The 16,501-nt window shown below is 42.8% G+C and overlaps 1 protein-coding gene across 3 annotated transcripts in view; it reads left to right on the top strand.

The window, feature by feature from the left end:
* The window catches only part of CACNA2D3 (calcium voltage-gated channel auxiliary subunit alpha2delta 3), a 597,478-nt gene that overhangs the window by 56,319 nt on the left and 524,658 nt on the right, over nucleotides 1-16,501 (top strand). The window lies entirely within an intron of this gene.

Genomic DNA, 16,501 nt, shown 5'->3' with positions numbered 1-16,501 from the left:
CCAAATAGGAGAATTCAAGTATATTTGCAAGGCCAGCGGAAACATGAAGGAATTAACTTGACCCTTTCACTCTTAAAAAATACTTTTGAAGCATAAATTGAATTTGTGTTTATTGCTAACTTGTTGTTTAATGGATGTGTCACATCTTGGTATTTTTTATAGATACCTATAGTACATACTTAGACTTTAGGGTCACTTACAGATCAATATACACCCTCAGTAATAAGTATTTTTTTGTGCTAAATGTGGATGTGCTGAATAATATGTTAGTGCTGTAACTGCAATGATGTTCTAGTGACCTCATGTTTTATCACACTTGCCTTGCAATAAATTATCGTTAGTATGTTATTATTTGTTTCACTGGCCTTCAACTTAGAGAAGAACCCGGATTCTCTCAGAGGCAAAGGGGCTATTAATTGAAGTTCTCAGGGAAACGTTTTGCCTGTTTGTTTTCTTCTTTAAGCTTATTCTTGCATTATTATGGATCAGTTTACATGCCAGTTGGGAACTGAACCAAAGGAGAAAATAGCTTTTTGAGGTAGCTGTAAAACTGTACACAAACGCCTCTTAACAAGATATTTAGTACGCCTTGCGGGCAGAGTGAGTGCGCAGAGAGTAAAGACACTGACGCTGAAAGCAACGATGCTCCCGGTGTCAGCTCCTTGGGACCTTGGGCATGTCACTTTACCTCTCTGTGCCCCAACAACATAGGTTGTCAGATCATCTGGGCAGCGTCTCATTATACCTGCAAAGTTCCATGTATAGCTCTACGTAGTCTCAGTGCTAGGTAAGATTATTCTTTATTTATTATGCACTTCATTAATGTGCTGCAGAAAACCATGATTCCATGTCATGTGTTATCATTTGCAAAGACAACATGTTCGGTCAGATTACCCTTTTTTTTCTACTTGTGCCTATTTTGTTCTGGCATAAAACGGCCCTTTTAATGTGTCCTTTGGTCATCAAGTCTCCAACATTCCATCCTGCATTCGTGATATTGTTCTCTCTTACTTTGTAACGACGGTGACAATACTAAATTATCATGCCACAAATTAAATATCAGCAGACATAGACAAGTAACTCTTGCAAGTTATTAGCTGCTCACCTTGAAAGCATATAATAGAAAATTATCACAATGTGCATCTCAGGCTATTGATTGACTGTGCAAGTAGCTTTTTGCAGGAGAATTGGCTAATTTCCACTGAAGGTAGCAATTTTAATTTTAATGGTCTCTTTAGAATTGAAGTATATTGTAGATTTTATATGCAGAAGAACTTTTGATAGCATGTTTCTGCCCGTTACCCTCATATTTTAATCACTGAAAGAAAAAGAAAATAGTTTTGTTTATAGTGGAATATGGGAATCCGATTAAAAAAGTAAATGAAAATGTTTACACATTTTGATGAATGTCTGTGTTATTTGTTTTATAACTGTGTACTTTTAAAACCACAATCTGTAACCACACCTATAAAAATTAAATTGGGGAGCAGGGCAGAAGATTGAGACTGTGATGGCAGATACAATAGATATGGCCAAAAAAGGGCTGGACATCTTTTTAGAAAGGAAAGGTTTACAGGATATTCCAAATAAGTAAACACGGGAAGATGTTGGTCCAGGGAGAAATCTGGTAGTAAAACATACAGGACCCCCAAAATAACCACAACATATATATATAAGCATATAAGTGTCACAGTGTCACGGTGTATAGGTTTCACTGGATGTGCACTGAGCTCTGTCTGTGTTTCATGTTCTGTCTCTGGTTTTAAATATATATTGCCATGCTCAGTAGCACTCCTCTGTGACAATTATATGCTTATATATGTTGTGGTTATTTTGGGGGTTCAATATGAGCTTGTAGGTATCCTGTATGTTTTACAATTCTTGTTCAGCTGGTCTTAGCTGATTGGAGGGTGGCTCCTCCTACCTAGTTTGAAGCTCACCCCCTACCACATTTAAATGGTTAAAAGCTCACTCAGTTGCATCTCCCACTCTCAGGGAAACTTGCTTGCTTGCAGTTTGATTGTGACAAATCTAATACAGAGTGCTTTTCCTGGTGATGTACAGGTTATAATAATAATAATAATAGCATGTTCTTGTATAGCGCTGCTAATTGTATGCAGCGCTTTACAGAGACATTTTGCAGGCACAGGTCCCTGCCCCGTGGAGCTTACAATCTATGTTTTTGGTTAATAAGAGCTTCAATCAGACTTAGAACTATGCAACTAATTTTGACAGATTTATTATAAATCATTCTTCCTGGTAATGCACAGGTTATTAAGAATTTATATTAGTGTTAGGTACCCTTGAGATGGGGTCTGCCGTGTAGTGGCTCAAGGGCTTACAACACTTTGGCCAAAATGTTAAACTAAAAGACCATTTTATTCAAAAGATATCTATACATATATATTTAGGCACTGTACCGTGTATAGGTTTCACTGGATGTGCACTGAGCTCTGTCTGTGTTTCATGTTCTGTCTCTGGTTTTAAAAAGAAATTTGATTGCCAATATTTTGAGTCAGGAAGGAATTTATTTTCCGCCTTATGAGATATCATTGGATGATATGTCACTGGGGTTTGCGTTTGCCTTCCTCTGGATCAATATACTGTAAGTACGGATATGTCATCTAAAATTAGAATAGGTTGCATGTGTGCCCAATGGAGGAGCGGCTGCGGTGAAGGGTCCCCAAGCAACCAAACACTGGCACAACCAAATGTCTGATTCCAGGATTTAAATGCCATGAAGCACCGGCGGCAATTTTGGAAAAAGTATCTTGGGAACTAGTCGGTTTCCGAAGCTGAAATGAATGCGCTTTACCTGCGGGGACCTCCCTCTTCCTATTTATGAACAAAAGGGGGTAAGGGTCTATGACAGGACCTTAACCCCTGTCTAAAAGGGCTTCAATAGAAAGCCTGTATTGGTCTGATGAGTCCAGCAGGGAACTGGTTAATTGCAGCTAGAGACAATTAACCAGTCTCCACCTGGCTCACCTGACAGGTAGGAAAGCTCCTGCTGCTTGAACTGCAGGGGATGGCTCCAGCACAGGGGAGGTGTGTGCTAACAGAGAGGGATCCCAGGGAACCAGCCCCTCTATTCCAGGACATAGCGGTCACTGGAACCCACCAGAGGGTGCCCCCCACCGACACCAACCCAGACAGACGGAAAGAGCCCCTGATAACAGGTACCTCTTTGGACTCTGGGTCAGAGGCTTGTAAGAGGCTTAGCCTCCCAGCCCTGCAGCTAGGGACTGGGAGAGGGAGTCCGCCCTTACAGGGGGACAGGCTGTTTGCTTATTTTGAATGCTGCCTTAAAGCTGTATTGTTTGAAGATAAGGGCTACATAAAAGCCAAGGTTATTTCCCCCAATATATGTGTCCCTGGTCAGACCTCTGCACTCGTCTCCCACAGGGTCACTCAGTAACTCAGATAAATATACACGTGTATGAAATAGGCGCTCTGATAAACCTTACCAACATAACATTGACCTGAGCTAATATGTAACAAATATAATTTATAATATATACAATAAGAGTATCCTTAAATGTGTACAACAAAAGACAAAAATCCCCAATGGTACATCCAATATCACAAATTATATACAGTAGCTACATACGTATCTGCCTGTCCCAAAGCCCACAAACCCAGTCGCAGTCTTTTTGACACAAATGTATACAGTACAGTGCGGTGGTTTGTGGTTCTGAACTTGCAGGCGTTGTGTGTGTTTGTACATTTCTATTGGTAAACAATTGTTTGGAGGTTGTGACGCCTCCTCTCTGGCTTTAAACTCACCCAGACCACTTCTAAATAGCAGGTCGTGTTATGTCTGTGAATGGTCAGTCTATTAAGACATTTTCCCCTCCATTAGATAGGATAAGAGAGCGTTTGCAGGTAGTGTTAGGCTTGGGTCCCGCTGCATCTGGTGGAGCACGAATGCGTGCGCGCCACTCACCAGCTCCTTACTTCCTCCCTAGTGGGTCCCAGTCCCTCCTCGCTGCCTGGCTCACTGCGCACTGTGACGTGTCAGCGAGCAGGGGCTACACAAGGATTGTGATCCAGAGCGGCGACGCGTCACGTGGTGTGGCAGGGAGCCAATGAGGAGGGGAGATCGCCGGCAAGGGGGTGGATCCTTCCTCAACCATGCTCAGCCCTCAATGCTGGACACACACACACAGACACACAGACACAGACACAGACACACACACACACACACAGAGACACAGACACACACAGACACACACACACACACACACACACACACACACACAGACACACACACACACACACACACACACACACACACACACACACACACACACACACACACACACACACACACACACACACACACACACACACACAGACACACACAGACACACACAGACACACAGACACACAGACACACACAGACACACACAGACACACAGATACAGATCAGAAAATGTGCATCATGGCCGCGCCCCCCCCCGGCCATGGCCCCTCCCACCCGACCCATTTTGGCCACGCCCCCCACGCCTAAAACGGCTCCCTACAGATCGCGGTGAAGTGCCGTGCTCGTGCTGCCAGGACGCAAAGCGGACGCGCCAGCACGTGCAGTGGGGCCTTAGCCTAAGGACTTGCAAAACAAAAGGAGAAGGGTTATACTTTGGCGTGGTTACAGGCTTAAAGATTGGCCAAAGAATCGGACTAAATGACCCTTACTTATGAGAAGACAGAGGAGTATTTAATTGCAATATATCATTTTTCATATTAGATGTACAGTAGCACTGGGGCTTTTTGTCTTTTGTTGCATGAGATCACAATCCCAGCAGCGCTCCTTTTGACACAAATATGTGTGGTGGGTTTGGGTTCTGAGCTGGCAGGGACCGTGTGTGTTTGGCATTAAATGTGTAACTGTACAGTAGTAATTAATGAGCTCAGATAGATTGCAGCAGGAGACGGTGATAGTGTCGGGTCTGACCATTGTAAATGACAAGCATGGAGAACGAACTGAAGTTACACACAATGTGATATAGAATGTATGTGTGCATAGTGAGATCATTGTTTTAGCATCATGTTAATGCTAAGTACGAGTAACACTTTAAACATGGATTTCAGTTAAATAATGGCTATCCCAAGTTTTCGGATTGAAAATATGTTATCCGCATTCCATAATGATATTCTCTAAAGGGCACATTCAAAAATGCAAATCTTGTGTTCTCCAGTTCGGTAAGGTCCAAAAGGCACAATCCACACGTTAATTAGTAGCCCTCGCTTTATTTAGGGCAGCACATTCACTAAATATGCAAATTCAAGTGTGTGGCCATCAGGAAGAATAGGAATTAATTAATTAACTGTAGAGTTATCTTCCTGAAGATCTCCCTGACCCTTTATTTAATTAGAAACCTACCCCATCGTTACTCCAACAGTCCATCTGCCAGCTGACATATTCGGAGACCACAGACATGCCATCTATGAGCGTATGTGTCTCATTTCTCTTTGATCTCCATATTGTAACTGCGTGCCATTTCCCATTCGGATTTGATTGCTTTGCATAATTAATAACTGACATTAACATTAACATGCAACTAACAAATTATAATATTTTCATGTATCCTTTCCCATTAAAGGAGCAATCCAAGCCGTATTTTCTTTTCTTATATAACATTGGATTGAAGCAGGGAGAGTCTCTGGTGCTGAACCCCATTAATTTCAGCTCCAGGGACCCCCTGCTTCCGGAGATACTTACCTTCCATAGGGGGCTACCGGTATCTCCTGCAAATGTAAATCTCCCACGTCACGCGGGCCAATAGGAAACTGAAATGGATGATGTCACGGCTTCCTATTGGCCCGCAGGGTGCGGGAGCTTTGAAAAGCGGCCATTATGTGAACCCTGGTAGCTGAGTGGAGCAGCTACCGGCACCTTCTATGGAGATCAATCTCCGGGAGCAGGGGGTCTCTGGAGGTGAAATGTATGGGGTTCAGCTCCAGGGACCCCCTGCTTCAATCCTATGTAAACAAAAAATGGGGGGGGGGGGGGGGGGGAATTCTTAGCTTGGATCGCCTCTTTAACCCCTGTGATTTGATTTGACTTCTAATGGGATTTAAAAAAATCTGTTCTATCTTACCTATCTTCTACATCTATCGTTTTATTTACTATAAATAACACTATAATACATTTCATCGTGATCTTATTTTTATTTGAAGTTGGAGTCATCTTAATAAAAAAGTAGAAAAGTTGTTATCTGACAGTGACCATTCTATTGCCCCAATATACATTATGGGCCTGATTTACTATGTATGTATGTCTTTATTTATATAGCGCCATTAATGTACATAGCGCTTCACAGTAGTAATACACGTTATAATCATATAAATAACAAATAATACAAATAACAGAACATGGGAATAAGTGCTTCAGACATCAAAATTAACATTTAGGAGGAGGAGTCCCTGCTCCGAAGAACTTACAATCTAACTGGTAGGCAGGAAAAACGTACAGAGACAGTTGGAGGACGTTCTGGTAAGTGCGTCTGCAGGGGGCCAAGCTTTATCAGGTGTATAGTATCAGCCGCGGAGCTATTCATATGCTTAGTTAAGCAGGTGGGTCTTACAGGTGGATAGAGAGGGTGCTAGTCGGGTACTGAGGGGAAGGGCATTCCAGAGGTGTGGGGCAGTCAGTGAGAAAGGTTTAAGGTGGGAGAGGGCTTTGAGAGAAGACATCCTTGAGAGGAAAGCAAGAGTCAGGATGGTGTATAGCTAGAAATTAGGGCTGAGATGTAAGGACAGAACAGCTTGGATCCCGTGTGCATGTGCAACCAGAACAGCTTGGATCCCGTGTGCATGTGCAACCAGAACAGCTTGGATCCTGTGTGCATGTGCAACCAGAACAGCTTGGATCCCATGTGCATGTGCAACCAGAACAGCTTGGATCCTGTGTGCATGTGAAACCAGAACAGCTTGGATCCCATGTGCATGTGCAACCAGAACAGCTTGGATCCCGTGTGCATGTGCAACCAGAACAGCTTGGATCCCGTGTGCATGTGCAACCAGAACAGCTTGGATCCTGTGTGCATATGCAACCAGAACAGCTTGGATCCCATGTGCATGTGAAACCAGAACAGCTTGGATCCCGTGTGCATGTGCAACCAGAACAGCTTGGACCCCGTGTGCATGTGCAACCAGAACAGCTTGGATCCCGTGTGCATGTGCAACCAGAACAGCTTGGATCCTGTGTGCATGTGCAACCAGTACAGCTTGGATCCCATGTGCATGTGAAACCAGAACAGCTTGGATCCCGTGTGCATGTGCAACCAGAACAGCTTGGATCCTGTGTGCATGTGAAACTAGAACAGCTTGGATCCTGTGTGCATGTGCGACCAGAACAGCTTGGATCCCGTGTGCATGCGCGATCAGAACAGCTTGGATCCCGTGTGCATGTGCAACCAGAACAGCTTGGATCCCGTGTGCATGTGCAACCAGAACAGCTTGGATCCTGTGTGCATGTGCAACCAGAACAGCTTGGATCCCGTGTGCATGTGCAACCAGAACAGCTTGGATCCCGTGTGCATGTGCAACCAGAACAGCTTGGATCCCGTGTGCATGCGTGATCAGAACAGCTTGGATCCCGTGTGCATGTGCGATACTTTCAGTATGTTTGACACCACTGCCGCCTCTTCTGTAGCACCCAAATCGTACTTCAGATAATCAAAGTGCGAAACTCAACTTTAGGGAGCATCATACCTAAAATCAGATTGCAACATATTCCGTCAGTGCTTTGCATGATTTCAGCAGAAGACGAGTTTTTTTCCACACAGATAAGGATATTGAGATAAATACAATTGCACACTTCCACAAGCGGCAAAACATATAACAGGTCCCAGTTGCCATAGCAACCCCAAATGGCTCTCCAGTTGGAGGAAGACTTGTGCTGTAATAATTATACATCAGATTAACTGAAACTTCCTTGAAAACAATGGAACTTTTGTAAGGTAATTGTATTTTTTCTTTCTAAAACTTCTCTTTAAAAAGATCCGTATAAATAGTCTCCCTTCTCCTGAGAGTGTGCGGAGTATGAACTTGCACTGACGTTAGAATGGAGCTTTTCCTGATGGAGTTGCAGGTAATATTTTTCTGCGCTCAGTGGAAAGAGTTGGATAACATAAGGTGACTGCCCTGGAGGCTTTACACCGGCTAACCTCACCAGAGTTATCACCGGCACCCCCCAGAGAGCTGTAACCGGCCCTTTCTAGAACCACAAGCAGAAATAACTTACTTAAATACTAATAAAAGTTATTTAAACAATTATAGGGATTACATATTGTGCATTGCCATACAAAAGTAATGGTATTCACAAGGTTCGTTTTGAAATTGATGCTTTAGATTAAGGGTGCGGAAACTGGGGGGATGCAAGATTTTCTGGGGGTGGGGGGTTCAGAGGTCCCGCACTTCCCCGAAGTCATTTAAATTAAATGCCAGTGGATTGTGCGAGACCTCTGTAAATTCACTTAACTTTGTGTCGGGCGACGCGTCGCTGTGTCAACCCGGCATCAAATGACGCCGCTGGGTCATTTGATGCCGCAGCCGAGCAGGGGGGGGGGGGGGGTAGCAGGCAGTGGGGCCGGGGGAATAGTTTGTGCACCCCTGCTTTAGATGACCACATTTTTTTGTACCAATGAGTAATATTTATTTATAAAATATTTTACCAGGAAGTAATACTAAGGGATCATGCACTAAGCAGTGATAAGTGGGGTTTCTGGGTGCTATGCACAAAGCAGTGATAAGTGCTTTTAAGTGAGATAAATGCCTTTATAGCGTGATACTGCCTGTTGTGAGATTCACAAAGCAGTGATAACACTGCAGTATCGTGCTATAATGGCATTTTTTCCCACTTAAAAGACTTATCACTGCTTTGTGAATCTCACAGCAGGCAATATCACGCTATAATGGCTTTTTATCTCACTTAAAAGCACTTATCACTGCTTAGTGCATGACCCCCTAAGAGTAATACTGAGGGGGTCATGCACTAAGTAGTGATAAGTGCTTTTAAGTGAGATAAAAAGCCATTATACCGTGATATTGCCTGCTGTGAGATTCACAAAACAGTGATAAGTCTTTTAAGTGAGATAAATGCTTTTATAGTGTGATACTGGGGGTGATGCACTAAGCAGTGATAAGTGCTTTTAAGTGAGATAAAAAGCCATTATAGCGTGATATTGCCTTCTGTGAGATTCACAAAGCAGTGATAAGTCTTTTAAGTGAGATAAATGCATTTATAGCGCAATTCTGCGTTCTGTGAGATTCACAAAGCAGTGATAAGTGCTTTTAAGTAGCCATTATAGCAGGTTACTGCACTGTTATCACTGCTTTGTGAATCTCACAGCAGACAGTATCACGCTATAAAGACAGTTATCTCACTTAAACCACTTATCACTGCTTAGTGCATGACCCCCTGAGTTACCTCTCATTTTCAAGTATGTTCTGGGCACAGTAATGATAAGTAAGGGTATGGTGCAGATCTCAGTAACATTTGAATGGTCCCTAATTTAACCACCAATGCTTTATGTAGTATCGCTGTGAAAGAGGGGTGGTAAAGATTGCACAGAGCCACAGAATTTGATGCCCCCCATTATACAATGTGTCTAGGGGCGGATTTCCTAGAGCTGCAATTTTTTCGGGAGGCAATGTGTGTGTGGGAGAGAGTTTTACCTTTTCCGGAGCGGGCCCCCTCCTGTAGCGTCACGTCATCAAGGTGACCCAACGTCAAATGACGCCACAACGTCACATGACGATGTGTTCCCTTGACAACGCGGCGTCACACGCCTCTGTGATATGACATTGCTACACAGCGGCGGGTCGCACCCGAGCCTGCAGGCGGCAGAGAGATAAGTCCGACACTGAATGTGTTCTGTATTTCCTCCTATTGATATTTCTTGCTTTGTACATACAGTATTGATACTGGGAGACAGTACACGGATGAAAATGTGCCTGTGAGAACACTGCCTTTATGCACGTGCCTTCTGAGGCTGTAGCTGTAAGTCTGCTGACCCTCCTGATATTGGTACTATTTCTATGCACTGGTAATGTTGCTCGTACCCCAATGTTCTTTTGTTTCTTGCCTACATGTCTTGACATTCCTCTTCCCTTACAGCTTTACCTCCTCAAAGTCATTATGTTATCATTAGTACATTCACAGTATTGCCTATCTGGCCTTATCTTTAGAGATGTAAGACATATATGTATATGTAAATAAGCACATTGTTTTCTGCATGAAAAAGGATGTTTTTGTGTCACTGAGGTACAAATACAGTATAATGTACTCGAGCAGCTTATGCTACAGTACCTGACCTTTAAAAGAGGAGTGAAAACTACTGTAAGTGGGGAAGAGAGGAAACAAAGGGATGGGAATCATTTCCATAATGTTTCCAGCAGCTGAAATAATGATACAATTAAAAAATAAAAGTGGAGTCTTCAGTTTTAAAAGTCAGAACAAAGGAAATACATAACAGGCTAGGTGGGGATTTTATTAATTATTCATTTACACATGATACTAATGCATGCCTGGTAAACAATTATGTTACTGTAAAAAAAAATATAACGTCAAGTAGAAAATGTTCCAAATAGAAAGTATCAGCACGCCAAAGGTCTTTGCAAAAACTCACTGTGTGTATTGTAGGTGGTCTCAACGTTTCGGTCTGCAACTCAGACCTTTGTCAGGATGAACAAATGCAACAGTGCAACAGTGCAACAGTGCAACAGTACAACAGTATACACATTGTGTACGTTCAAACATTAGATTCCATTGGGATAAAATACCCTGCATCCTTCGTCACTGTAGATTCTACTTTTCAAGTTCCTTCATCTATTACAGAGCAAGTTACATTAGTTTCATCCTATAGAAGTACGGTTTTGGGCTTCGTGTGGCCAATCAGGCAAGAATTTGATATATTGTACCTGGGAGTATGTAACATCGTAAGGAATCAAGGATACCTATGTCTTTAGATTTATTCAATACCCTAGTGCAGAATGTTAAAGACATGCTTGAAGGCTTAGTATATCTAGGGGTCGTTTTATATTAGTATTGCTATCACCTTTAGTTCGAGTTCTACCGGGTTTTTTTTATGTTTTGTATTATCTTTTTCACATTTTTTTTTAATTGGGTTCATAAACATTAAACAACAACATTACAACAATACAATACCGAAGAAAAAACAATAAGAACCACAGAAAAATATGCTTTTACACAAAATAGTTTTTAGTATTGCTAATCATACTTATGATTTTAAAATTCAACACATTAACACAAATAATAATAAAAAGAAAAAAACAGATAATAGTATTTTCAAAGATTAACATCAAAGCTATCTCCGCACAGCCTCCCAACAGAACCTGGCTTCAGACTCCCCATTCTCCATCTCCTTTCACATGGTCTATATTGTATATTTCGGATTATATTATAAAGGCTACTATTTGGTTAATGTGACACCAAGCGTTCCAGCATACTAGTTTAGCGTACACTCCAGGGTTACATTTTCACTGCGATCACGTTGGTTTGTTAGACTAATTGAATGTCAATTAGGCACGTAGATCCCACCTGGCTAATGTTTGAACGTACACGATGTGTATACTGTTGCACTGTTGCACTGTTGCACTGTTGCACTGTTGAACTTGTTCATCCTGACAAAGGTCTGAGTTGCAGACTGAAACGTCGAAACCACCTACAATAAACACATAGTGAGTTTTTGCAGAACTTAGGAGTCCTGATACTTTCTATTTGGAAGCTTTTCTAGTTTGATATTGCCTCCCCGCCGAGGGCGAATCTTCGAGTACCCGAGGCACTTCAATCACCGATCATGTGAGTACACCCATTCCAACCTGTTACTAAATATAACTCCTCTGTAGATTAAATATATATATATACAGGCATATCCCGTTTTAAGTACACTTACTTTAAGTACACTCGCGAGTAAGTACATGTCGCCCAATAGGCAAATGGCAGCTCGCGCATGCGCCTGTCAGCACGTCCTGAACAGCAATACCGGCTCCCTACCTGTACCAAAGCTGTGCGCAAGCGGGGAGACTATAGAGCCTGTTACAAATGTGTTATTTACATCAGTTATGCACGTATATAACGATTGCAGTACAGTACAGTACATGCATCGATAAGTGGAAAAAAGGTAGTGCTTCACTTTAAGTACATTTTCACTTTACATACATGCTCCGGTCCCATTGCGTATGTTAATGCGGGATATGCCTGTATGTATATATGTATATACAGTATATATAAGTATGATAATAGTTACATTTCTGATGTCCTTCATTATTTTGCTGCACATTTTATACTACTGGATGGACATCGGTAGGTGTATATATTTCAATATGTGGTTGTAATGTTTACTGTACACATTTATTTGAAAAGCGTCTCCATTTTGGTCGTACCATTTAATAAATGTTATGCTCCAATGTACAGTATATCACACTGTGAAAAACACCAGAAAAAGGAAACTTTTCATGTTACAGTCTTGCTAAGTTGCCATGAAATGAAGCTCTGCTTACAGGAGGATCTGAACAGGACTTGTCACAGAGGCCGCAGGTATTACAGTTCCAGTATTAATCATATTCGGCCAATTTCATTTAGATGGTAGCGTCTTCCAAGTAATTTACCATGAAATTATAGATGGCATTTATGCTATTTAAATTAGATTTAATTTCACGAACTCCACCAATAAGCCTACTGTATTTTTCTGGTGGCTCTTACCTGAAGAGGTAATCAGCAATGATTTAGCAAACATGAAATCAATAATTCAAAAAGAATTTTAATAGAAGAAACCGTTTTCATCTCTTGTTTTCTGAGCGGAAATAAATCGACTTGAAGCCTGGGCAGAACAACTGACATTTACAATACTTGCACTGTGCTTATTGTGTGAAAGGCTACAGCTGTAGTGTCATTAATCATACTGTCAGGTAGTACATGAAAGTCCTATATTTATCATATGAGGAGGAATTTTTACAAAGAAATTGAAACTAAGTGATGAATAGACATTGGACACCAATTACTCCGATGCTATTAATCATGATATTCATTTTTAACAGTGAACCTGAGCTGAGAGGCTGCAAAATGAAATAAACTTTTGTGGGAAAGTGCCGTGTAAATTCTGTTCCCCTTCACAGGAAGAGAAGCCAATGGCTGCAATAGATTTTTAAACAAGTTCATCATGAGTTCATCAATAAGAGCACAATTAATGATCTCTCTCCGGAAGTTAAACACAGTGTGAAGAGCCACTTTTCTGAGGTTAATATGCACTGGATGTAATAGTGCCCGTAGGGGTAAACAGTCAAGTTTAAGCTCACAAAAGGTCATTTGCATAAATGTAACCGCAGAAAACGAAGTTTTGCACGTTGGATTTTGTACGACGGTTAAACGTTAGCGCTGAACAAAGTTCGGAATGTTGCTTTTATAAAACGACTTTTTAGAATCGATCAGTCGGGTGAAATAGTGTTAGCTCCGCCCCCTTTTCTCACGTGACCGATTCAAGACACTAGCCGCTACTCCCGATGGCACGCTGTCATTGTCCCGCAGCAACACGCCGGCGAGCGCAATAATGTCTCCCACATCTGTAAATCATTTAAAACAGCGTTTCCCCCCCCTTTAATATGTGCATCAATACAATTGACGCACTGACAATTGATCCGTTCTGTTCTCCTGTGATCGATCAGCGAAGATTCGGTTTGGGGGTTCACTAAATGGCTATCCGTGCAGCAGAAGAGGACCAAAGTTCTGTGGGGAAGATCATGTGACCAGGCAGTCACTAGATACAATTGGTGCACTGCAAGAGAGAGCAGGGCTCAAAAAAGGGTGTGCCAGAGCCTGGTTCAGAAGAGGAAGAGGATGTGACTTTGTAAATGGTCAAAGACTGAGCCACTGATTGAGCCACCTGTGCTGAAGCAGGGATATCCTGAAAACCTGTTCTGTTGGTGGCCCTTGAGGACTGAGTTTGAGACCTCTGATCTAAAGCAACAATGTCAACTTTCACATTTACTTAGTGTTGACACAGAGAGGAAAGAGGAAAATCAACGATATGCAACGCAACTCATTACAAATACTGTACATTTATAAATACATGATAAAATAACGTCAGTAAATCTTAATATTATCCATGGGCTGTGTTTGGGAACTTTGGGGTGGAGGAAAAAAAGTCAAAAACGTTAAATTATTCAGTCAGCAGAAGAGGATCAAAGTGTCAGTAATAGCCCTAGAAGAGGATCAAAGTGTCAGTAATAGCCCTGACATAGTTTCCTAAATCTCACTCTCTCCCAGTTCCTTTCTCTGTCACCGGGTGTGCTGCTGTTTCTATCTGCTCTGGGTTTTCCAGTCTGTCTCCTCTTGGTGCTCCTGTCCTCCTTCTCTGTCTGTGTTTGTAGGTTCCTGTTTCCTGTATCTCCTGGCCTTTGTTTTGTGATCCTGACTCCTTCTGTTTCTGCCCTGACCTTTTCCCTGTTGTCCTGATTACATATTAAAGGCTCTTGCCTATGATCTGGCTTGTCCCCATTTGTTTCCTGCTCCCTAGTCTCAGTTCCTGCTCCCTGGTCTCAGTTCCTGCTCCCTGGTCTCAGTTCCTGCCTTCGTGCCTGGACCCTGACGATCCTTGCCTACCGCCTGCCTCCGACCTCTGCCTGTGACCCCCGACCACACTAGCTGCCATCTGCCTGCACCCCACTGTTCTGGCGACCGAGGTTCTACCCGCTCCTGGAGTCTCCCCCGTGACACAAAGATGCAAAGTTCTGGCGGGAAGATCATGTGACCAGGCAGTCACTAGATGCAATTAGTGCACTGCAAAAGAGAGGGCAGGGGATGGGGGTGTGACTTTGTAAATGGTTGCTTTAGAAACAAAAAATGTTTGTTACGTTATACTACATAAAAAATGTCAGAGATTTTTTTTTTTTTAATGCTACGAGTATTTTCTTATAGTACAGAACTGATTTATTTAAAAAAAAAAACCACATGTAGGATATTGCTTGGGGCCGGACCCGCTGCGAGGGGTGGCTAGAAAATTGAGATTAGAACTAGCGACGGAGCGCTAGGCCACGCCCCCCGACGATTCAGCCAATGTGGATGAACCTGCCGGGTGACGTTATGGCCGCCCCCCCCCGTCACGCCCCCCCTGTCTTTTCCCCTGCAGCTCACTGCAGACCGGGGAACTCGGCTGCACAGGCTCCCAGCCTGGCAGGCGCGCGTGCAGCGCAGGCAGTGAGAGCCTTACTGTCCCCCTGAAAAGTCGGTCAGCAATCAGATTCAGCCCCATGCTGCCGATCGCCAATGCCCGATGCTTAGTAGGGAACGGTACTTACTTGTGCTTCATACAGTGCATCTCATTGTCCTTTATCTTGATATTAATATTCATGGAATGATTACAGACAGGACAAAGTCAAACTGCGGACGGACGTGGGGTTGGGAGTAGTTGATAATGCCATTCCTCTGTCATTTTCCCGTTTGAAGGTTGTTTGCCCCAGATGCACTAAGCGCCATTATATATGGTTATTTTTGGCCGCCCATTAGTGATAATCGTTTGCAAAAGAGGAGTTCCCCGTAACATATCCACTAAAGGACATTCTCTCTGGTTCTGTCTCTGTAATGAGAGGCAGTGCTGAGTTATCCTGATGTTAAACCTATACTAATGAGTTAAACAATTCAGGATATCCCTGCTTCAGCACAGGTTGCTCGATCAGTGACTCAGTCGTCGCTTGAGCCACCTGTGCTGAAGCAGGCTCTTCTACTCAGCCACCTGTACTGAAGCAGGGATATCCTTAAAACCTGACCTGTTGGGGGGTCTTGAAGACTGGAGTTGAGAACCCCCTGGCTCAGTTGATTGGAGGTAAACTCAGGGATAATAAGGTCTGTTATTAATTTAGGTAAGTGAACATTATTTCTCCTGATTTAACGGAGATTAGTGCATGTTAGGCCTTTGTGTCTTCTCTGTCCTACTAGTCTACCCTCTTCTCCTAACGTTTCCTTTCCCTGCAGCTTCTCCCCGGCCTGTCTGCTACTATTTTACCGTCGCCTTCCAATCACAATTCGCATTTTTATTTTTAACATCAAGTATTCTTAAACATAGGCACATAAGAAAAACAAAATAGCAAATCCTTATATACTGTAAAGTCTTAGACATTGATTTGAAAAGGCAAATGTGTAAGAGGTTGTAAATGGCATTTCACCTTCAAAAAGTAGATTTCAAAGGAGACTTAACAAGTAAATGTGAATCTTATACTATATTAGTGAAAGCACTGTATGCCTGCCTGGATGTCCGGTGTCCCTAGGGGAAATCTCATTGGTCCCTTGGGCCGCCCGCCCGCCCCCGCACACCTCTCATTGGCCTGAGGCGGAGTGACGGGCCACACACACACACACAACACAGCAGCTCTATACACACACACAACACAGCAGCTCTATACACACACACACACACACACACACACACACACACACACACACACACACACACACACACACACACACACACACACACACACA

This window comes from Ascaphus truei, chromosome 17 (assembly GCF_040206685.1).
Source record: "Ascaphus truei isolate aAscTru1 chromosome 17, aAscTru1.hap1, whole genome shotgun sequence".
NCBI classification, from domain to species: domain Eukaryota; kingdom Metazoa; phylum Chordata; class Amphibia; order Anura; family Ascaphidae; genus Ascaphus; species Ascaphus truei.
The sequence above is the reverse complement of the archived record's forward strand: the minus strand, read 5'-3'. Positions and strand labels throughout refer to the sequence as shown.